The sequence below is a fragment of the Orcinus orca genome, chromosome 14 (genome assembly GCF_937001465.1).
Source record: "Orcinus orca chromosome 14, mOrcOrc1.1, whole genome shotgun sequence".
In the NCBI taxonomy this organism is placed as follows: domain Eukaryota; kingdom Metazoa; phylum Chordata; class Mammalia; order Artiodactyla; family Delphinidae; genus Orcinus; species Orcinus orca.
Genome location: NC_064572.1, coordinates 76,112,624 through 76,134,842, shown reverse-complemented (window position 1 = coordinate 76,134,842; position 22,219 = coordinate 76,112,624). Strand labels below are relative to the sequence as shown.

At 47.8% G+C, this 22,219-nt stretch overlaps 1 protein-coding gene across 1 annotated transcript in view; it reads right to left on the bottom strand.

Annotated features, from left to right (window-relative positions):
• Positions 1 to 6,113: 6,113 nt before the first annotated feature.
• The window catches only part of ATRNL1 (attractin like 1), a 706,327-nt gene continuing 690,221 nt past the window's right edge, over positions 6,114 to 22,219 (bottom strand). Inside the window, exon 32 of the mRNA XM_049697035.1 lies at positions 6,114 to 10,335. The gene's annotated coding sequence lies outside the window, so the exon portion shown is untranslated. The remainder of the gene's footprint in view (positions 10,336 to 22,219) is intronic.

Genomic DNA, 22,219 nt, shown 5'->3' with positions numbered 1-22,219 from the left:
CTCTATAAAAACCCCAAAGGAGAGGGCTTGAAGAGCTTCCAGGTTGGTGATCACTTGGAGGTGCTGGGAGAGTGATGCACCCGGAGAGGCCATGGGAGCTCCAAGCCCCTTCCTCATGCCTTGCCCTATGTAGTTCTTCCATCTGGCTGTCCCTGAGTCATAGCCTTTTATAATAAAACGGAGATCTAGGAAGTACAATGTTTCTCTGAGTCTGTGAGCCACTCTAACAAGTTAATCAGACCTGAGGAGGGGGTCATGGGAACCTCTGATTTATAGCCAGTTAGTCAGAAGCACAGATAACAGCTTGAGCCTGCGACTAGCTTCTGAAGTGGGTGGGGGTCTGAGGCAGCAGTCTGGTAGGACTGAACCCTTGACCTATGGAATCTGATGCTGTCTCCTGGTAGACAGTGTCAGAATTTAGTTGCATTCTAGGATACCCTACTAGTATCTAAGAATTGCTTGTTGTATGTGTGGGGAAATCTACCCCACCCCAGTGCTGAAACTGAGTCTCAGAACACACTAGGAGCTGTGTTTTTCAGATGCCTCTATCTACCTAGTTTGCCAACATCTTCTACTAGGAATAGATACTGATTTTGTCAAATACTTTTTTTTCTTCCTTTCTCCCTTCCTTCCTTTCCTTTCTTCCTTTCTTCCTTCCTTCCTTTTCTTTCTTTTGCTCTTTTTGCATCTATTGAGAGGATTGTATCATTTTTCTCTTTTATTCTGTTAACGTGAAATAAATTGATTGATTTTTGAATGTTAAACCAGTCTTGTACTCCTAGTATAAACCCCACTTGTTATGGTGTATTTTTCTTTTGATATACTGTTTAATTCTATTTGCTAAAATTTTGTTAAGAATTTTTACATATATGTTCATGAGGGATATTGGTCTGTAGTTTCCTTGCAATATGTGTCTAGTTTTGGTATCAGAGTAATGCTGGTCTCACAGAAAGACTTGGGAAGTATTCCATCCACTTCCATTATCTGGAAGAGTTTGTGTAGAATTGATATCATTTGTTCCTTAAATGTTCAGTTGTAATTCACCAGTGAAGCCATCTTGGTCTGGAGTTTTGTTTGGTTTGGTTTTACGGGTATGTTTTAAAGTTATTTAAAATTTAAATGAATTCAGTTTTTTTTAAAGCTATAAGGTTATGCAGGTTACCTAGTTCTTCTTGACTGAGCTTTTGCAGTTTGTGTCTTTCAAGAAATGTGTCCATTCATCCACGATTTTACATTTATTGGCATAAAGGTGTTCCATTTATTGGCATGAATTTGTCCACATTATACCCTGCTATTCTTGCAATATCTGTAGAATCTGTGGTAAAATTACCTCTCTCATTCCTGATATTAGTAATTTGTGTCTTTTCTCTCTCTTTCTCTTTTCCTGATTAATCTGGCGGGAGGCTCATTAATTTTACTGACGTTCTCAAAGAACTAGATTTTGGCTTTAGTCCAGTCTTTCTATTTTGTTTCCTACCTCACTGATTTTCACTTTGGTCTTTATTTCATTTCTTTTGCTTACTTTTGGTTTAATTTGATTTTCTTTTTCTAGTTCCTTAGGGTGGAAACTAAGGTCACTTATTTTAGATTTTTTTCTTCTTCTCATATATAGGCGTTTCATGCTAAAAGTGTCCTTTTAAATACCACTTTAGCTGTATTCCACAAATTTTGGTACATTGTGTTTTCATTTTCATTCAGTTCAAAGTATTTTCTAATTTTCCTTTTGATTTCTTCCTTGGTCATATGATATTTAGATGTGTATTATTTAGTTTCCAAATATTTTGGAATTTTCCAGATATAGGTCTGTAATTGATTTCTAATTTAATTTCACTGTGGTCAGAGAAATACTTTGTGTGACTTGAATCCTTTTGCATTTATTGAGGCCCGTTTTGTAACTCAGAATGTAGTGTATCTTGGTAAATGTTCCTTGCATACTTGAAAAAAAATGTGTATTTTCCTGTTTGGGGGTAGAATGTTTTATAAAAGTCAACTAGGTCAAGCAGGGTGATATTGTTGTGCAAGTCTTTTATATCCTTATTGATATTCTGTTTTTTCTTCTTCTTTCAGTAATTGAGAGATGGCTGATGAAATCGCTAACTGTAACTGTGGATGTCTATTTCTCTCTGTACTTCTTTGGAGGAGGGGGATGTGGAGGTGAGAAGGTTGAGTACCGCTCCCACCAGAAGCTGAGAATAAAACCCCATGGTTGACCATGTCAGGGAAGGGCAGTGGCTTGAGAGTCTACAGGAGAGCAGGGTGCCAGGAGGGGCCCCACCATACTGCCAAAGATGGAGGTAATGTCTCCTCCAGAAGGAAAGATGCTCAGTTGGGCTAAATTCTGGTCTAAACACTTTACAGTTCCTCTAACATGGTGATTCTCAGACTAGGATGTGCCTCAGGATCACTGAGAACTTGTTAAAATGGGCTTCTGGGGCTTCCCTGGTGGTGCAGTGGTTGAGAGTCCACCTGCTGATGCAGGGGACACGGGTTCGTGCCCTGGTCTGGGAAGATCCCACATGCCGCAGAGTGGCTGGGCCTGTGAGCCATGGCTGCTGAGCCTGCGCATCTGGAGCCTGTGCTCCGCAACGGGAGAGGCCACAACAGTGAGAGGCCCGCGTACTGCAAAAAAAACAAACAAAAAAACCAGCTTCTGGGCCCCACCCAGAGAGTTTCTGATTATGTAGGCCTTTGATGGGGCCCAAGACTTAGCATTTCTAACAAGTTCCCAAGACTTCGCATTTCTAACAAGTTCCCAGGTGATGCTCGTGATGCTGGTCCTGGACCACTGCTCTAGCGCAGCCTCCCCTCCACTTTGGGCCTTACACCTGCTCTCCCATTGCCCTGAACCCTATTCTGCCTCCACAGTTCCCACCCAACCTGGTTAACATCTATGCAGCTTCCCTGAGGTTCCATGTCCAGAGAGTCGCCTCACCAGATGCCCCTCGAGCCCCCCTACATCTCCATGTCACATTACACAGTGACTGCCTGTTACCGGTCACCCTGTCCTCCCCCGGACTGTCAGATCTCGGGAACAAAGGCTCCGTCTGGCTTGTTCATGATTGTACTCCTGGAGCAGAGCACAAGCTCAGATATTCACTGCACAAATGATGTCTAATTCCTCAAAGTGTGAGTGGTCACAAAGGCCTCACCTGACCTTTCCATACATTCTGTGAACTGAATACTAATCGTAATGTCAACATGAAGATACCTGGAAATGGAACCAGAGTCTCCTGAGACCATTCCTTCCTTCTTGGGTGTTAGATGTGGGCAAGAAACACATGAAACAGGACAGGGGTTTGGGAGGGCAATAATTTCAAACACACATCCTCTCTTTGGAATTTCTTCCCGAAATGTACACACTACGAGTCACGGGGAGCTGTGGCTCCCTCCCAGAGGAGCTGTTCCTGTCACTTCTTACCCCTTCAGGGCAGCATCTGCTTTGTGTCGGTGGCAGCTGCCAGGTGTAAAGATGAATGACCCAGGTTCCACCTTGATGGATAGCTGCCCCCAACAAACTGGCGCATGATCTACAGAGATCTTCTTTAGGAAATGTGACAAACAGTGATAGATGAGGAAGGTGAGCGGCTCTTCTGCTTCCAGAGACACCAGCTCTGAAGACACTTTTCTGTGGCTGATGAAAAATAGTCCACAACACAGATCCAAAGGGAAAAACAAAACAAAAACGCCAGTTCAAGTCGTGGGAATGAACAATGCCATGCATTTGGATAATCTGCACTTCTCAGAGATGGCTTTCACTCAGCTATTATAATTACCAGTGAGACAGACAGGATAGGTATTAGTATTCTCATTTTTCCCTTGGGTAAACTGAGGCTGGAAGGGGTTAAGTGTCAATTCCAAGGTCACAAGAACACTGCGGCAGAGCCAGGGCTACAGCCTGTCATCTGATTTCCACCCAGCGCTCCTTACATCCACTAGCCGGACAGTGGGGTGGGAAAAACACTGTCACCTATTTTCCTACAATGCAGTAAAGAAAGTGCTGACTCATAAGAAATGTTTGTGTACGCACGCTTTCTTCTCAAGGCTGATTTATGGGAGAAAAACATCATGGGAAAGCATTTGGTTGGAGCTGAGAATTAAAAAGAAAAGTGCTTTTTGTCATTTCAGGTATGCTGCATGCCACATTACCCAGCAAGCCCGAGGTAAACGGAGCTGTAGCCGATGGTCGCTGCCACCTGCCTTTGATGTGGCGACACCGAGGCTTTATTCTTCTGGTGAAAGGCCTTACCAAAGCAGCTCCCCCTCTTTCCAACTGCAGTGCCACGTGCATTGCTTTAGAGGACAAAGCCGGGGTCCATGTACCAGCCTCAGGCCAATTAAGCCTAAAACAAATGCTTAGGCTGCCAGAGCCCTGATGACACTTGCAAGTGGGCCCCGACCCACAGCGGCAAGTCTGCCAGACATGCGCCAGTAATCGGACTGATGCACCTACTCAGCGTCCACAGCTTCCCTAATGACGAGTGCTGTCGGCTGCTGGTTTAGGAGCACTTAAAACGCAAAAGCGTTAGAAAACGCAGTTGGTAAGCCCACAAGCCAGGCCCCCCTTGAGGCCATTCGCTGGACACACACTCTGGATCTTTCTACCAAGTCTAGGGGCATACATAGGAAAGCTGAGATGCAAGGTCAAAAAGGCCAGAGTTATTAAAGCAAGGGCTGAGAAGTCTCCAAGGGTGAGAGGAGACTCAGATCAGGTGGGAAAAAACCATGGATTTTTCATCAAGAAAACACAAGCTCAGCATGGAAGAGGAAACAATTATTCATAAAACCCACACGTTGTAAATGCATGACCTCTCGTCCCATTGGAGAGAGATTCCAAGTGGCTAATAGCTTCAGGGTGATAAACTTGGGCTAGACTAACTTTGTGTTATAAATGGATCAAATCCACACAGTTTAGAGGTTACAAAATTGTTTGTTCCCACCAATGTATTTTCATAAAAGCAGCAGAAATAAGAAAATGAGACTTAAGAAGAAGATAACTTCAACTATTTGATTCCAGAAATGTTTCCTGAGTGCCTCCTATGTTTTGCTGAGAAAAATGCCTCCCTTTGGGAAGAAAGAAACAACCTCCCAGGAGTTTACAGTCTCCGGCAGCAGAGGCGCACTGACGGAGCACCTGAATGGGGAGGGACCCAGACAGTCATCATTTTCACCAATTTGCAGCAACCGAGCAACGCACATCAAAATGCACAGGCTGCCCCTTCCTCGGAGACTATCAAATAGGTTGGGACCAGGCAGGTGTGGTGTTAGAAAGCTCTCCAGGTCATTGTGCCAGACGACAATCTAGCCTAGTTCTTCTGTTGTCCAGATACACAAACTGAGGCAATGCAAGGTCTTTACTCCTTCTTGCTACATCTTTTTTTTTTTTTTTTTGCAGTACGCGGGCCTCTCACTGCTGTGGCCTCTCCCGTTGCGGAGCACAGGTTCCGGACGCGCAGGCTCAGCGGCCATGGCTCACGGGCCCAGCCGCTCCGCGGCATGTGGGATCTCCCCAGACCGGGGCACGAGCCCGTGTCCCCTGCATCGGCAGGCGGACTCTCAACCACTGCGCCACGAGGGAAGCACACTACTTCTTCTTCATCGTCACTTTTTTCACTGACTCACTGACAGTCACCTCCAATGTTGGGAGTTAAGACAGGGAGGGAAGGAAGAAACGGAGTTCAGCTACTTGCCGTGGCATGGACGGGGAAGGGCTGGGTTGACGGGGCCACCATCCTCTGTGAACGTCACCTTCTCCACATCCGTGACATAGCATCAGAGTGGCCCCTGCTGAGGTGGCTCCCAGGACAGACCTGGAGGCCACAGACACATCAGATGGCCTGCTGCCCCCGTAGCTCTTGACTAAGATGTAAGGTGCCATTGCTTTATTCCTCATAATATCAGAATGACTTTTATGTCCTCGTGCAGGCAGGGATCACTTCTTCTTTCTTTTCCCCCTTTACCTTTGATATTCTAAATTGCTTTGGACACACTAGGAGGAAAAGCCAGAAAGGGGCTAACGCGAGTCTTCCGCAGGACCTGGGACTCTCAGAGCCTTGGCGCAGGATCCCAGCTCTTGAGATCAGAGCTAACCTGGGAACAGAGTCAGCTTTAAAGAACCCAACTCAAGAAAAAGCCCCCTCACCTAGAGGGGTGGGATAGGGAGGGTGGGAGGGAGGGAGACGCAAGAGGGAGGAGATATGGGGACATATGTATATGTATAGCTGATTCACTTTGTCATACAGCAGAAACTAACACACGATCGTAAAGCAATTATACTCCACTAAAGATGTTAAAAAAATAAAAAGAAAAAGAAAAAGCCCGAGTCGAGCAAAAACTGCATTTGTTAGGAGAATTCATGGAGAAAAAGAAAGTCTTCACAGGAATAAACATGATTTTTTATTAAAACCCAAAATTGCCAAGCGTGTGCAGCTTGCTGTCTGATTATCGTCCACAGGGAATCTGAAAATCTGGGGGAAAATAATGCACTGAGGAAAAAGTGCTGGGTCAGGGAAACAGAAGAGAAGCAGCGGAGGGCCCGGGAGGCGGGTCATTACCGATGCAGGAGATGGAGGGTGTCAGGGATCAGAATATCACTTGGAAGCTTCAGGGGGAAAAACTCAGACAGAGGGAAAGATGGTGTGGGGTCCCTTCCTCTGCAGGCACCTCTCCCCCTCCCCACTGCAGCACCCCAGCTGTGCGACGGCTCCTTTCCCCAGATCAGGACAAGGGGAGGGCGAGTATCACCGAGGCTCGTGATCACTGAAGTCGCTGCTTCTACCCAAGCCCGGGGGCTCACGTCCCCAAGAGCCCCTGCAGCTGGGATCAGACTCCATGTTTGCCTCTCAGTGATACTGAGGGAGTCTGCTTCCTGGTCTGTTAAGATGGGCAGATGAAAAGAGAAAATGTAAAGTCCCTTGGCCCAGCACCTGGGTCTTCCAGCAATTCAGTGCCCATCAATTCATCCGTCCATTCATTCGTTGTCAGTAATTTGATGGCTCTGATCTCTCCCCCGGAAATAAACCTGGAGTGTGCCCTACACAGAAATGCCAGGTAAGACATAGCAAACTAACCCAACAGAAATGAAACAAATCTCATACAAAACTCTCTCTCCCCAGACACAACCAAGCATCTTAGGCAGTAGGTGTAGTTGCTTCAAACATCACAATTCTGCCCAGTGCTTCCCAAACGTCAACCTGTTTTTGTGTGTCTGAACTATCTGTGTTGCTGTGTGTAGTAATGAATGCTCCTGTTTGTTGAGCGCTGCCAGAGCTGTGGAACCCAGACTCCATCAGTCTCCCTGTGGTTGCCAACAGCACAAATGCGAAGATTGGCTGCCTCACCCACCGCTAAGGAGTCCAGAGCCCATATCCACAGCCCCAGCCAGAGGCATCCCTCAGCAGCTCAGGATTCCTCAAGCTGAGGCATCTTATGGGGACGAGGCTCAGGGTGGGGATGGAGTCGCCCCCTCTCTCCCTGCGTCACCTATAACTCATTCTTAACAACAGCACCAAGCAGCTGGTTTTCTTACAGATAGCAGGTGAAATGGATCACATTGCAAAAGGATAAGAGCTCTGTTAAGTAGCATCTTCAAATCTTCCTTTGCAGATCATTAAATACTTAATCTGAGATGAAGCCGAGGTGTTTTAAATAACTGCTGATTAAGGAACAATTAGACATATTTAAGAAAATAAATTTGACACCATAGCGACAAAAAATATTAAAAATCCTCACATATGGAGATGCAGTCATTGAAAATTGTATTCTGCTGTTTTTATTGTTTGATTTAGTGTGGGTGCCTCCAGGGCTCTGAGGGCCCCCTGGAGCGCTAATCCCATCCCCCCATCAGCCTTCCTGAGGTGGGACCCATGGAGACAGGGCCGAGGCACACCGTACCTGGGTCTAGGGCATCTGCTGTTTTTGCTACTGCAAGTCCAGTTTCTGAAGTTGACTTCTAGAAGGGCCTTTTGAAAGCCCTTGAGCTGAGATGCATGCAGAGCTGCTTCACACTAAGGGTTTATAAATCCCTTTTTCCAGGGAGAGACACAGCTTGGGGAGCGTTTCCAAAATTGGTGCAATTTGGGGCAACGAGATGTTTAGTCTAACAGGCCTCCCTTCCCACGAGGCAGTTTCCAAAAGCAGAGAAGATTCTGGCTGCCTCCGACAGAGCCTTCTGTAGGCTTCCTTTCCCGGGGCTTCTCAGCATTCTTCCACAGCAGACAAGATCCTTAGAAAGAACTGGAAGGCCTTCTCGCTGCACTCCTGTGCTGGCCCAAACCCTCTACCTCTCCCCGTGGAAGCAGAGGGGGGCTGCCCAGATGGGGCGGGAAGCTGCCAACCAGCAGACGGGGTGGGTCTGGAGAAGGAGAAGAGCTGGGCCCACCCCAACCCTAGCAGAGGCCAAGGGACCTGCTAGAGCCCCAGGCCTCACTGCTCCGGCAACTTCCTGGGCTACAGTTTCTGCCCGCATTCGAAGGAAATAAGCCAAGGGCTCAAACTGAAGCCTGGAGTTTCCTGAAGTCCATCAACAGGGTTTTTGGAGCATCTATTAGAATGCCAGACACTGTTCCAGGCAGTGAGGATCCAGAGGGGCACAGATACCCTCTCCTGATGGAAGAAGACAGTGAATACACAGACTTGGAAGATAAAGGAAGACCACTCAAAGGAGAACAAGCAGAGGTTATATTCAGAGCTTCCTAGAGCAGGGAGTCAGCCACTGTCACTCGTGTTAGGCAGAGTCAAAGGCAGGCAGGGAACTGGGATGCCTTTAAGGTGGACATAGGGGAAAGACTTCAGGTGTGCCCTGGCTGGAGGTCGCTGGCCTCAGGAAGCTAGAGAGGGGCTAATAGGGCGTCCTATGTGCTTCGTTAGGGGAACATATTTGTCTCTCTTGGGTAGGTCCTGAGTTGGAGGCGGAGAGGCAAAAATTAGAGGGAGCTGGCACTGTCTGACTCAGTCTGGACCATTCTGGGCTGGCTGCTGCAGAAGTGGTGGGTTACAGTTTATTGCCATATGTGGTCTAGCCACTGTCCATTTGTATATTTAGTCTCTCACAAATCAATACGTAATGACGGGACCATGACGAGATACCACTGTATACTGGTTAGAACGGTGAAACAAAAAACAAACCAAAAAACCAACACCACCAAGTGCTGGTGAGGATGCAGACCAACTGCAGCTGCCGTCTCTTGCTGGTGGAAATGTAAGACGGTACAGCCACTCTGGCAAAGGATTGCCAGATTCTTGTAAAGTTAAACATACAGTTACCATATGGCCCAGCAACTCAACTCCTAGGTATTTACTCAAGAAAAAAATGAGACCTTATGTCTTCACAAGAACTTGATCACAAGTTGCTGTAGCAGCTGTAATCATGTCCCCTCAAAACTGAAAGCGACTCACATATCCTCAGTAGGGAATAGATAAACAGCCTCTGGTCGCCCACACAATGGAATACTACACAGCAACAAAAAGGAAAGAACCACCACGTCCAACATCGTGAATGAACCCCACACGCATTACACGAAGGAAGGCAGACAGGCGCAAAACACCACGTACTGTATGACTCCATCCTTTAGGTGATGCTCTGCAAAAGGCAAAACTGTAAGGACAGAAAACAGATTGCTGAGGACCAGGTGTGAAGGGCTTGACTCAAAGGGGGAGCGAGTGAATTTGGGGAGTGAAGGAGCTGCTGTATATCTTGATGGTGGTGATGATTAAAGGGCTGTACGTTTTTTGTCAATGTTCAGAGAACTGTGCATTAAAAAAGGGGGTGAATTTTACTGTATATAGATTATATCAGAAAAATGGAAAAAATATAATGGGAAGTTATAACTATTATGAAGAAAAATAAATCAGGCTAGGGGAGAGAAAGAGTGAGCTAAGGGGATGCATTTTAGATGGGTGGTCACGGAAGGTAGGGGAGGTGACATTTGAGCAGAGAGTGAACGAGGGAAGTGGGGCATGTGAATGTCTAGGGGAGAAGGTTCCAGACCAAGGGACATAGTGCAGGGGCCTGAGGCCTGTGCAGCAGGGAGGGTTTCAGGAACAGTTGGCTGGAGAGTGAAAGAGGACATTAGAGCTGCAGCCCTAAATCCCAGCAAGCACGTTAGATTTTAAGTTGGCTGGTGGCCATCGGAGGGTTTGATGAGTGACATGATGTGACTTATGCATTAAAAGGCTTACCCTGGATGGAGCATGGAGGATGGGGCAGGGCCTGGTGAGGTGGTGGCGGGGGGTGGCGGCTCGGACCAGGCAGGTGATGGTGGTGACGTGAGGGGTGGTCCTCCGATCTGGATTTGGGGCACCTGGGCTGGTTGAGACAGGATTATGCTGATTGGCTCTCTGCGGGTGGTGAGAAAATATGAGAAGAGGAGCGTCTGGAGTGAGTTAAGTGGTAAGCCAGGTAGGGTGGGCCGGGCACTGGGCGCAGCCAGAGCGAAGGCCAGGAGGCCAGGGAGGTGGGGTGTTGGGTGCAGGGTGGGGTGACCCCTCTCCCCGAGGGATCTTTTTTTTTTTTTTTGCGGTACGCGGGCCTCTCACTGTTGTGGCCTCTCCCGTTGCGCAGCACAGGCTCCGGACGCTTAGGCTCAGCGGCCATGGCTCACGGGCCCATCCGCTCCGCGGCATGTGGGATCTTCCCAGACCGGGGCACGAACCCGTGTCCCCTGCATTGGCAGGCGGACTCTCAACCACTGCGCCACCAGGGAAGCCCTCTCCCAGGGATCTTGCTCCGGATCCTTCGAGGGCCCTGAAGGAAGTCTCCACCCCACTGTCGCCAGGTCTCCACCTCCACCTCCTGCCACTGTTCTCCCAAGACATAGCCATCGGTGTCCAGCCCGAGGCCCCGCAGCCGCCCCTGCACGCGTCCTGTCTCCCATCCTTGGGCTCCTCTTGTCCCCTCATTCTTCTCTGACAGCCTGGCCTCGGCCTGGGGCCCTGCTCCCCTCTCCTCTGTCGTTTCATGGATCTCTTCCGTTTCAGTGTCCAGCTCTCCTATGGCTGCTCCCGAATCTACCTTCCGAGCTCTACTCTTTTCCCACCAGCTGCCCCACGTTTCCTTCTGACTGTGGGAAGTTCTTTGGCAACTCAAGTTCAAGAGCTCGAAACGCGAGTCTTTGCTCTGTGCCCTCTGAATACGCAGGGCACCCCCAGCCGCCCACGCGGGAACTCCCATCTGTCCCCAGTCGTCAATGACAAGCTCCAGAGACGTGGCAATTAACCTCTTGGGCACCTCTGGTCAAGTCTGTCCCCTTCCTGTCATTGTCACAGCCATTGCCTGGGCTCAGGCCCACATTCTGGCCGCTGGCCATGACCTCCTGATAGGTCCCTCGTTTTTCTCCAACCCCCCCTCCCCCATGCTATCGGGATAACTTTCCCAAAATTTCCATGTGCTGTCAGAGCCTTCCTTACAATCCTCACCAAAATAGCTCAGTTGAGAGAGTGTGAGACTGAAGACGCGCCTTCCTTATAAACGCCTGTGGGGTGAAAGTCTTGTTCCTTAGCAAGAAGCCCCTCCTGCCTTCTCCTTCTCGCCCAAGGTAACCATGCAGTTTACCATCCAAATCAGGACACTTCTGAACAAGAGGGCACCCTTAGAGGTCAGGCTGGACAACAGCATTTACCAGAAAACAAGGGCACCTCGCTCCGGCCTCATCTGCTGCCCTGTCTCCCATCCCCACGCCAGTCATGATCCCCATGGGGCCACAGGCATCAGATCAGCCTTCTGTCCGTGGGCCACGTTGTTTTTTCTGTTTGTTTGAAATGACTCTCCTCCTCCCCTGCTGAATTTAACCCTGCTTCTCCTTCAGACCTGGCTCTACCCCCACGTGTCTGTGAAAGTCAGCTAGAAAGTTCCCGGGGCGCCCTCAGAAACCCCTCCTGGGCTTCCCTGGTGGCGCAGTGGTTGAGAGTCTGCCTGCTGATGCAGGGGACACGGGTTCGTGCCCCGGTCCGGGAAGATCCCACATGCCGCGGAGCGGCTGGGCCCGTGAGCCATGGCCGCTGAGCCTGCGCGTCTGGAGCCTGTGCTCTGCAACGGCAGAGGCCACGACAGTGAGAGGCCCGCGTACCGCAAAAAAACCCCAAAAAACAAAAATCCTCCTGTTCCCTCTGGCTCTGCAATGGTGAGACCTCTGGCCCTGGACTCCTGCAGACAAGGCTGCAAACCTCGAGCAATTCCCTAAGATTAGACACCTCAGTTTCCACACCTATAAAATGGGTGTAACAGCACCATCTTTCAGGCCCTTGTGGGCATTGAATGACGGACATAATGTATGGGAATCACTCAACTGTGGTGGGGGACACTCAAATGATTACAGTCTCACAGAACTTATCACACTGTGGTGCAGACAGTGGCTACCCCCATAAAACCAGAAAGCTTAAAGCCATGGTTTTCTCTGCTCGTTATACCCCCGGCACAGTCCTGACTTCCTAGCAGGTGCCAGCAGACATCTGAATAATGGAGGACTCCACGGGGAGGCGACAGAGAAGGCAGGCAGCCCGGCTGACCGACTGGAGGCTCTCCTCTCAAGTGTCAAGTGTCATCACTAGCTGCTCCTTTGCAAGGGGTCCCGGCGAGAAGCCGAGTCCTAGGAAGGTCTGGAGAGAAGAGATGGTTGATGAAATGCAGACCTGAATAAAACATCTACCTGCAGGGTAACCCCCTGGGCTACTCTTCCGATGGTTCCACTGAGTATGCTGTGAGCTCATTAGTCGGAAGCTCACGTCATTGGTCTTTAATAATGGAATATTTCCCCACCTTTTGGCGCATCTTACATATGTGTTTAAATCTCATTAGTGCCACACTTCACTGCTCTCCTACAGCCTTTCACATTACGCCTGTTCTCAGCAGAAGCTGTGAGCGCTCCCAGCAACTTGCAGTCACCACAGGTCCACTGCCTTCTAACAGGTTCAAGGGGCCCAGTGGATGAGCCAGTTCAGAGGCCTTTCTTAATGCATCCAGCATCACCACGGACCACATGGCCCCCTAATCCAAGGAGGTGAGAGAGAGGCAGGACCTGAAATACAGGCAAAGGCTAGTTGCTATTTTGCTAAAGCTGGAACAAGGGGGCTTCTTTCATGGAGGATAAAAGACTAAAAATCAATGACAGGGCTGTCTGCAGGCTCAAGTTTCATCTCATCTCAAGAAAGAAAAAAAACACACACAGGAATCAGTTGCTCCAGTCTTTCTCTATTAGATTTATTTCGAAGATGCCACTGGCGTTGGCAGTCAAGGGGTATCGGCTATTTATCTGAAGGATACTTGATAATCCATTTGTTTATTGATTGGGTTAAGCAGGTGTATGTAACCTTGTTTACTTGGAAGGATAAGAGATCCTGTATTATGTGAAAGAGAAATTTTCTATGGGTTCAAAAGAGTTCTGTTAACATAGCAAAAGACAGAAAGTTATTGGGGTGGAAAAATAAAAGCAAGTGCTGTCTAAGCTCTCAGCAAATTCAGAGGAACCCAGAAAAGTATGTGAAATTGAAGATCTGCAAAGAGGGTGGACATTTTCTCCTAGAATCATAGGTGGAGAGAAATGAACCAGTGCCCGGGACCGGTTGGAGGGGCGGGAGCTCAGGAGAGATTGCTCCCCAGTTTTCACGCTGGCTGCCTGCAGACACGAATTCTTGTGAGGAACACGAAGAGGGAGTTGGAGACTCAACCGTAAAGACGGCGAAGTGAAATGTTAGTACGTGTGAAGGAGGAAGCTTGCCAGAGGAAAATCACTGGAGCCTTATAAAGGGTCAGGCATTTTAGACAACGGTGAATTTTTGGTTGCTTAAAAAATGTTCAGAAAACAAGCTACACATGGACAAAGTTGTAAGTCAGTTCCTTTGAGACAGGAGCAAAGAATCTTATAAGCAAACCTTTGTAACTTTGAATGGCAGTCACATCACCATGAGCATGGTTTTCTTTCTCTGCGAAGAAAACCATTTAATAAACACTTTGGACTGATTGCATTTACTCAAGGCTGAAGTCAGGATTTTCTCCTTGTCAGGTGCTGCTGTCTGAATGCTTGTGTCCCACCCCACCCCCCCAATTCATATGTTGAAATCCCAACCCCAAAGGTGATGGTGATAGGAGGTTCGGCCTTTGGCAGGTGATTAGGTATTGACGGTTGAGCCTTCATGATGAGATTAGTGTCCTTATAAAAGATATTCCAGACAGCTGGCTGGTCCATTCTGCCCTGTGAGGACACAGTAAAAAATCGCTCTCCGGGAAACAGGCTCGTCAGACACTGAATCTACTGACTCAGCAATCTTGGACTTCCCCGCCTCCAGCACTAAGAGAGATAAATTTCTTTTGTTTATAAGCCGCTCAGTTTATGGTATTTTGTTACAGCAGCCTGAATGGATGAAGACATCGGGGCTAAACCCATTTTACTATAATGAGAGAATCACACTGTGTTGGAGGTGGGGGTGGCCTCAGCTCTCCCCAACACTCTCATCTTGCAGAGGAGAATGTAAGAGAAGAGGTAACTGTGGTTCTGAAGAACCTAGGGGCAGGACACGAATAAACACGCAGATGTAGAGAATGGACTTTCGGACACAGGGAGGGGGAAGGGTAAGCTGGGACGGAGTGAGAGAGTGGCATGGACATATATACACTACCAAATGTAAGATAGATAGCTAGTGGGAAGCAGCTGCATAGCACAGGGAGATCAGCTTGGTGCTCTGTGACCACCTAGAGGGGTGGGATAGGGAGGGTGGGAGGGAGACGCAAGAGGGAGGAGATATGGGGACATATGTATATGTCTAGCTGATTCACTTTGTTAGACAGCAGAAACTAACACACCATTGTAAAGCAATTAGACTCCAACAATGATGTTAAAAAAAAAAAAAGAGGTAACTGATCCCTCATCGTGCAGCTACTTGCTCAGCAGAAGAAACGGATCCATGACCACAGAGCTGGCTGCTGGAGCCTGAGGACCATGCCAGGGCCAGCTTGTGTGTGTGAATGATGGCCGCCAGAGAGAGAGGACGGTCATTTGAGGAGATGATGCAAGGCATCCCTGCACCCAAATATTTCTCTAGGCCTCAAACCCTCCCACCTCACTACTGACGTGGGTAGGGGAGGTGGCAGCCAGTGACACCCGGGCCGCGCCTACAGCTCTTCCACCTGCAGGTGGTGCCTCTAGGATTTCTAGGTTCCGTGTCGGATGCCATGGTTACACTAGATTCTGCTATGCGTCTTACCCTTTGACTTCTGTGGGCTTATGATTTTCCATGTGATGTCCATTTAATCAGACCCTCTGGTGTCCTGCAACCCACTGTTTACTGATTATGCCTCATCTCAAATTATTTCCTCAACTACCATCCACCAGACTGAACCCCAGCCTCTGGAGAGGGAGTCCCCCAGGTTGAGGCATCTCTAGTCCCCTAAGGGGTCTGATTTGTTCAAAGTTGGCATTTTCTCCCTTCTACCTCTTAGGTCTCCTGTGGACCTTGTGCTCAGTGTACTTCTGGGTGTCCTTGGCAGGCAGCTCAGTGTGAGTCCCGCCTCCTCGGGCAGACCACCAAGACTCTGTTTCTGCCTCTGTAAGTGGAGAGTAACAGCAGCTGCGTCACAGGTGACTGGCGTGGACTGAACGGAGCAAGAGATCGTATTCTTAGAACAATGGCATCACAGCAAGTGTTAATACGTGTTAGTCCCCTTTGGGTGGCTCTTTGCTTGGATCGTGGATATTTTTAGTTCACGTAGGAATCACATTCGATGAGTTCACGGGGTGAATGAGACCACCCAGAGGAAGCCATCATCTGTTCAGATCAGCTCTGCTGGGAAGGCAGTAAAAGTGGAGCAAACGTCCACCCAAACTCTCTCCAAACAGTGAGCTGAAATCTAGGGCTTAAAGTAAAGTTTTCGTTCATGGTGGGTGAAATAAAGTTGTCATATTGGGTATAATACTTCATAAGCCACTTAACTCAGGTGTGTAAAAAGGGTAACTATTCCCCGCTACTCAAACTATTTTTTTCCCTCAAGCTTCTATGCCAACTATGGCAGAATTTAAGGCAAGTTAAGGAAACTCAGCTACCTGAAGGTCTCTCCTAAGGTTTCCAGTCATTATCAGTCCCTCAAGGCATGTCCACCCTCTTGTGGGCAAGGTGATGGGAAGCGGGGGTGTGCCCCATGTCAATGGGGAAGATGCTGTTTGTCCCCTGCCACCTTCCATTCATGATGGCATCTCTGGTGATGGCCACCACCCTGTTTTTCCTATCAGCATCCCCGTTGGTATCTTCCAAGGCAGCTGGTCCTCCACTGGCCTTGGACTTGGGCGATCCACGGGTTGTTGCTAACAGCCGAGACCTTACGGCCCCGATGTGCACAGGTGTGCACGTGCGTTCTCCCATGCCCTGTGGTCTTAGAGCAAAGAGAGGGACAAGGGCTTCAACTCTTCGTCCAGCTTTCTCTTCTTCTCTAGATTCTCCCTGTTGTCCACGTAGCATCCTCGGCCCATTTCCGTGGCTGAAAGTGTCTGAGGGCAGAGGCCCATTGGCTAAATATCCTGTCACACCTCTTGCTCGTGCTACGCCTTGGACCTCAGGATCTCAAAATCCAGAACTGAATGTTAATGTACTTTCTTTCTTTTTATATTTTACTTGGTCATTCTTTCTCAGGGAACAAGGAGCCAGATCTGCTTTGCTTGACCATCTGCTTTATTTGTGGGAGGAGTACCACTAAGATGATGTAAACAAACAAACAAACAAAAAATGAAAGGACAAAGTCCAGAAAACAAAACCAAAAATAAAAACAGAAGCCCACCCAATAAACGTCACATATCAGGCCTCTCCACAGGCAAAAGTTTGTGATGCAAGGCACAGCAATGGTGGCCAGAGAGCTGAGCAGCTAAAGGTAAGCTGGCTCTTTCCAAACAAAGGAGTCAGGACCAGGGGCGAGGCTCTGTGCCCCGCAGAACTGGAGGTGAGAAGCCGGCTCCGGAGCGCCCGACTCGCCGGCGGTGGGATGGGCGGTTACGAGCATCATTTAGCAGCACAGTGCGTTTAGGAGCAGACATCAAGGCTGCGAGCTTACTTCTGAGAAGAAGCTGCGCTTGCAAGATTGTGACAGCGTCTTCCCTCTCCTTCCCAGCAGTGCAAACAACCATTCTTCACGTTAGTCTGTCTCATGTCAGACCCTCATCCATCTCTATCCGAATGGCCTGTGATGAACACTGTCCAAAGAGCTTCTCTAAAAGCCTCACTAGCACAAACGTGCCAACGCCAGGAGTGGCTCCTCCCCGCTGGAGGTCACGCCCCACCGTCTGCAGAATTACCGCCCCCCTGAGACGGGAGCTGTGGCCTCTGCCCACCGTGGCAGCCCCTGCTTTGCATGAGACCTTCTCATCCCCACTAAGTCTTTTCTGGTCCCATCTTGCGTCTCTCCATGGCTGCTAGTGACCACCCTTTATTCATTTCAGTGGCATGTTTAGTCCCCTCCGAGCTTCTGCTTTTGACCTTTCTTAGTCTTTCTGTCAAATGGTTTTGGTGGAGAAAAGTGCAATTTACCCGGCACTGGAAAGCACAGGTAAAGTTGGTTTTCTAATTGTACTTCTTTGCTCTGAGCTGCTGAAGTCAGGCTCAGCGGTGTGTGTGTGTTGAGGGCGGGGCTCACCTCATGCCTCCCTCCTCCTTCTCTCCTTTCCCCCACATGCCCTTTCTGCATCTGGTTGAGGCAAGATGATGATGGTGACCAGGGACCTGCAGTGGTCACGCACAGGTGATTTGCCTCCCTAGGCTTCCTGGGGCTAATTTCTTATCCTAACCCAAAGAGGATCTTATTTTGACAGTGTTTGAATGTCTTGTAAAAATGAATCTATAATTCCATCGGCAAACTATATTAAAATAATGAAAAGGCAACATTGCTGGATTAAAAATTGTGCCACAGGGAATTGTAGGGACTGAAAGACGGGTGTATCACCTTCCTGGGGCTGCTGTAACAAATTACCACAAACCTAGTGGCTTAAAACAACAGAAGTGTATTTTTTTACAAGCTCTCGAGGCCAGTAGTCTGAAATGAGTCTTATGGGGCTAAACCCAAGCATTTGGCAGTGCTGCTTTCCCCTGGAGGCTCTAGGAGAGAATCCCTTCCTTGCCTCTTCCAGCTTCTGGTGGCCAGTGGCATTCCCTAGCTTGCAGCTGCATCACTCCAATCTTGGCTTCTGATGTCACACTGTCACTGTCTTCTCTTTATCTGAAGTCAAACCTCCCTCTGCTTTATTCTTATAAGGACACTTATGATTACAATTAGGGCCTAACTGGATAATCCAGGACAATCTATCCATCTCAAAATCCTTACCTTAATCCTATCTGTCTCTTTTGCAGTAACTGTACAGGTTTCAGGGATTAGGACATGGATATCTCTGGGGGCCATTACTCAGCCCACCAAAACAGGGAGACCGTTTTCAGCTTGGGCCCCAGGCAGGAAGGGATCCTTCTAGCCAAAGGGAGTGGATGACACCTGTGCCCTTTGCCTCAGCACTGAGGGAGGTCATCAGCATGGTCCAAGTGCCAGTAGATGAGGGACGTTGCTGCAGGGCCCCTCAAGTGGACCAGAAGTATTCCCCGGGTTAGCACACACCATAAGCAGACATCACTTTGCAGAGTTGTTTTGGAGAGAAAATCACGGTCACCAAACCAAGTGATAATTCCAAGCGATGAGAGATTAGAAGGTTGTGGCAGACACTGCTGGTTGCCCACCCCAAGGCCCTTCCCATCTTTACTGCAGGCATAATTCTGATTTTCCCAAACTGAACATGCCCAGCCCCAGGGGATGAATCCGCATTGGTCACAGTTTCATGCCCACCTGATCACCATGGGGCCTCTTGTTAAATGCAGATGCAGACTCATTAGGTCTGAGGTGGGTCTAAGACCCTGCAACTCTAACAGGCTCCCTGGTGAAGTGGATGTGCTTCTCCTTGGACCACACCTTGAGCAGAGAGGATCTAAGCCAATCACAGCAATCACACTGCCCCTTGCCGGAGACTAGTCCAGGGTAAGCATGTGACTCAGTCTTAGCCAATGAAAGCTACAAGAAGATGAGCTGAAGGTCAGGGTGGACTTCTGAGAGAGATTTCCTTCCTAATGAAAGACAAGAGAATTCTAAAGAGAAAACAATACTGCCCTCACCCCTCCCTTCCTGCTTTGTGCAATGTCATCAGAGGACATGAGGCCTTGAGCTATGGCAGCTATCTCGTCACCAAGACGCACATACTTGAGGAGAAAAGCCAATTCACTGAGGAGGGAAATGAGGGGAACATCTCTGAGCCATCAAAATCCCAGGACTCCTACTGCCAGATTTTCTTGTTAAGTAATATATAGATTCCATATGGTTTAATCCACGGTTGCTCAGGTTGCTATTGTTTGTAGCTGGATACACCTAACCTCAGAAGGAACCTACAGAACAAGGAAAGGCACAGAGAATTGGAGTCCAGATACGACCACCAGAAGAAGACTAAAGACCCACCAATTCTTCACAGTGAGGAGCGACTTTGGATTGCTGTATGAACCTCACTGCGTGGCACGCGATCATTACTGTGAGGCTTTATGCAGTTACTATATGGTAAGTGTGCCTTTGGTTCTCATTCCTGAGTTTGTAACAGGGTCTCAAGAACCCTTTAATCATCTTCATAAGTCACAATTGGGTAAATCCTACCTATAATAATTAGGATTCTGATGTTGACACAACTGCTAAACCCTTTAAGTCACACACTTCCCCTTTTATCTAAAATATCTAAAACCCCTCCACATTAGATATTTCGTGCATGTCCTTTTCAGTATGTTTATTTCAGCCGGGGTACCACATCTCATGCACACGCTTCCCAAATCAGCCAGGTGTCCCTCAGCTCCATGCATCACAGCAATCAGTCACAGGATTAATTAATCCTCAGTGTAACTTAAGCTACTTTCAAGAAAACCCCAGGCAAATAGACATAAATACCTATTTTTCTTGCTGAATTGTTTGTTCGAATTCCCTCTCATTTCCTCATTGAGATCAGACTTAATTATGCAATATCGTAGAAATACACAAACATCTGTGATTTTATTTCTAAGCACATTTGAATGACAAAGAATTCAATGTCCTGTGTGGTTTCAGGAACATGATGGACCTTCCTGAGGCTGGGGGTAGGGGGAGTGGGGAATAAAGAAAGAAGGAAAAAATAATTTCCTCTATTCAGATGATATGGAATTCAAAATATGTCAAACAATCAAAGGAGAAAGACCTGTGACATTTCATAGTGCAGGTTCTAGGTTCTATACTGATTTTTCTTTTAAGGAGTAAATCTTAAGGATGTCACCATTGTCTTTGGCATATGGTTATAGCATGCCTGTAGCACTGATTAGCTACATAACTTTTAATCGAGCAGGTTAAATTATGTCTGACAACTCCCCTCCCAGCCAGCGCTGTCCTTCTGTTTTCTGAGTCAGCACACTCACTCTTAGAGGAGCCTGCATCTTGCAGAGCTGTCACTTCTATCAAACACAATGCCCTCAGGGCTTATGCTCATCATTAAAGAAAAAAAAAAAAACTTGTTAGAGTATTAGCCGAGCCCAGTGCAGCGCCGTTAATTTTTAGAGATGTATCTAGGTCATACATCTGCATGTTGCATATAAACACACCAGCTAGTTACCCAGTATTTGCATGTTTCTAAACTGTTAGAGCCATGCTTGCTGGAGAACTGCTGTTTATTTTGGCCCCGAATGGAGAATAATTGTTTCTCCATGATATAATCATAGAGTAACTGGGATGTTTCTTCTGAAAGTTGGCCGCCACAAAAATATTTCCAACCATCTCTTTTGGAGACTAAAGGACATTAACATTCCTGTTTCTGTTAACTAGTAGTTCTTTATATAGAAGAATCTTTTTTTTTTTTTTTTCTAGTTGCAGTGAGCAGAGGCTACTCTTCGTTGCAGTGCGCAGGCTTCTCATTGCGGTGGCTTCTCTTGTTGCGGAGCACAGGCTCTAGGAGCACGGGCCTCAGTAGTTGTGGCATACGGGCTCAGTAGTTGTGGCTCGTGGGTTCTACAGCGCAGGCTCAGTAGTTGTGGCGCACAGGCTTAATTGCTCTGCGGTATGTGGGATCTTCCTGGCTCAGGGCTCGAACCCATGTCCCCTTCATTGGCAGGCAGATTCTTAACCACTGCGCCACCAGGGAAGCCCTAGAAGAATCTTTTGATGCCCAAATGATTCAGTAATTCTCCACATCTCATTTTATCTTCTGAGTAGAAAGAATGTCCCTTTAGAGGCAATGAAGATTTGACACACAGCTGAAACAATGAAGTCACAATATGTTGTCCTTTGGGTAGAAATTAAGCCTCACTGAGAAATAAAATAAGAATTGAGTATTTGGTGGTGGTGAATAAAGAATATTTGAAGTATGTGTACCTCAAAGGCTTTCTGTTATAAAAGATAAAGAAAATGTGCGAGAAGGCTGCAATAGCCATTTCTTTCAGTGTGATACCATGCCAATCCAAAACGTAACCCAAGCAGGCCAAAATCAGAATAAAAACTTTGACCTTGTAAATGCCACCCCTGTGAAGATCTGTGTGCCATTTTAAGGACAGGTATTTCTTGTGAGGCTGAACTAACCTGATGGGTTCTAACACAGCCTTCTCACAGCTGATGTCATAAAAATCTAAGGAACAGGAACCCAGGCAAGCACAATAGCATCGTCAGCCGGTAAGAATTCAGAGACAACCAGCCAGTATGTCCTGAGATGGACCTTCGCGAGACAGATGAGAAAACTGAGATTGAGAAAAAGTGAAGGAGCCTGACTAGTTCCGTCATCACGCTTTAATTGAGAAGTGCAGTGCATCAATTCCTATTACTGTGGAACCTGTGTAAAGTTTTCCAAACGTAGCTGGCGTTCATGATAGTAACACGAGAGTTCTAGGAAAGAACTGTAATGCTTTTCATAGCAACTTGTAACGCGATTTGAACTGATACAAATTTAGGGCACCCACTATAACCTGTGTTTTATTCTCTGAGAGCTCAGAACCCCGGGAAGAGCTGGGTAAGCGACGGTGCAAGACAGAATCCAGCAAAGACAGGATTGTTCAGTAAAGGGTGGGGAGAGAGTAGAGGAGGGCGGTGTGCTGAACATTAACCAAACGGAGTAGTAACGATGGACAAGTGAGTCCCTATGAGGGCCCTGACCGCCTTTCTGATGACCTTTTACACTGAGCTTCGATGAACATTCCAACCACAGTCTAGAGATTTGTCAGTCCC